Source organism: Octodon degus, unplaced genomic scaffold, assembly GCF_000260255.1.
Source record: "Octodon degus isolate 3935 unplaced genomic scaffold, OctDeg1.0 scaffold00247, whole genome shotgun sequence".
NCBI classification, from domain to species: Eukaryota; Metazoa; Chordata; class Mammalia; order Rodentia; family Octodontidae; genus Octodon; species Octodon degus.
In genome coordinates, this window is record NW_004524823.1 from 2,011,321 (window position 1) to 2,013,305 (window position 1,985).

General features: G+C 43.7%; 1 pseudogene; it reads left to right on the forward strand.

Moving 5' to 3' along the window:
- Positions 1–670: 670 nt before the first annotated feature.
- Positions 671–1,674, forward strand: LOC101566403 (annotated as a pseudogene).
- The last annotated feature ends 311 nt before the right edge of the window (positions 1,675–1,985 follow it).

Below are 1,985 nucleotides of genomic sequence, written 5' to 3' on the forward strand. Positions count from 1 at the left end.
AAAGTGATTAGTATATCATCTATTATTTTATGGTAATCTATCACCTTTAGGTCATTTCATGTTTCACTTATATATTTGAGTGCTTCAATATTAGGTGCATATATAATTAGACTTAACTTATTTTACTGCTAATCATTTCAATAGTATATGAATATATAATGAGTTTCATTTTTTGCTTTATAAAAATTAATGTTATCATATAGGAGTACATTATTTCCTTATTTTTTGTTGATTTCATTTTCCTGGAATAATTTATTCCATTGCTTTACCTCAGTCTATAAATGTCCTTAAGAGTAATATGAGATCTAGCTCTCACTGGGTCAAGGTGGGATTGCTAGTGTTACCGCTACTGTCACGATGGCATGGGTCTGAACTGTACCCCAATATCTTGGGAGTCTTGGGTTGTCAGAACCTCTTTAGTGGCAGAGTAGGGCAGCAGGCATTTTGGAGGCTAAAGGAGAACAGAACCTCTGGATGGATTCTTCTGGGAAAGCTTTGTTTGCAGCAGCTGGAAAATGTTCTTCATGTACATCTGTCTGTCAGCATAGTTCTCACATCATTTCACTGTGGTGACAGGGACTCATCTTTAAATTCTTTATAAAGAACCACCTTGGATCCCAGTTTTTCAATAGCTTCAAGACAACCAGAAGTACCTGCTCTTGAACCCAATGGGCTTCTAGGCAAGATGTTTCTGCCCATCAGGGTGTGCCGCCAGGCATTCAGCTATGATGTTGCCCTGCAGGACCCATGACTACTCCTTCCTCAGACATGAGCAGCATGCCCAGGAAGCCAGTGATTCCAGAGTGCAAGTATTAGCACCTCGCCAAGGCAGAGGAAGAAGAGGCTGGTGTACCCCCCCCCCACAACCATAACCCTGGCCATCTCCACTGCTACTGACAACATGGACAAGGTCCTGGTGGTGAAGGCCAAAGCTACTCATGTCATCATGAGTTTTCTGATCACAACACAGACCCAGGAGAGCATTCATTGTTTTAAGCAACAGGCAGGATTGAGTGATGCTGGCTACGTACCGCACAAGGGCCTCCTCACTGCCAAGAAGACCAAGTACCTTTGAGCGGCATAAGCACTCCACAAACTAAAACTACAGAGTGGAGAGATGACAAAAGAAGAGAAGCAGCCTGGTCAGGCCAGCCCAGCAGCACTCCTAGTTCTTCCCCAAAGCAGAAGTCCAGGGGCTGGTTCATTCCTGGTTCTTCCACAGCCTTAACTGCCCCAAATTCTAGCACCATGGATCCTGGAAGTGAAGACAAGGATAGAACCTCATTAGACAGATGGAGCATGTTTGGACCAAGACCTCTCCAGAAGTCTGATTCTGGAAGTTTTGCTGTCTAGGCCTACAAAGGCATCCAGAAGTCTTCTTCCATGGAGCTGATCTTGGCCCAGACTACACAAATGGCTGAAGATCCAGCAATCTTCAAGCTGCCCACCATGTACATCCCCATGACAGAAATGAAGAAACCACCACTCTGGACCCATAATCTCAAACCACATGACTTGAATGTGCTCATACCCACTGACTTCTAGAGTATTTTCTGTCCCAGAGGCTCTGGGTGGAAGGTTTCTTGTACCCACTCCCCTTAGCTCTGACATAAGACTAGCATTCTTCCCCCCAGGAATGGTATATTTTTAAACCTCTTAAACAGAGGCTACTGCTGGAGATACAATTTTTAAGAAACAGGAGTGAAAAGCTTATACTTGTGTGGAAGAAACAATTTTGTACTGCTTTAGAATAAAAAACTCTGAGCAGTGATTTGGCGGACCTCGTTACCTATTTTTGTATCATATATCCTAGACAAGAACTTCAATCATTGCTTACTAGGTTAATAATGTTCGTGCTGTTCCAAAGCTGGGACTCCTTGTTTTGTCATGATGAAACACACAAGCACTGACAAATCATAGTGCAGGGGTACCACTAACTCAGATGGGCAGCACTGGCCCTTCTGACTGGGCTGCACTCCCACCTT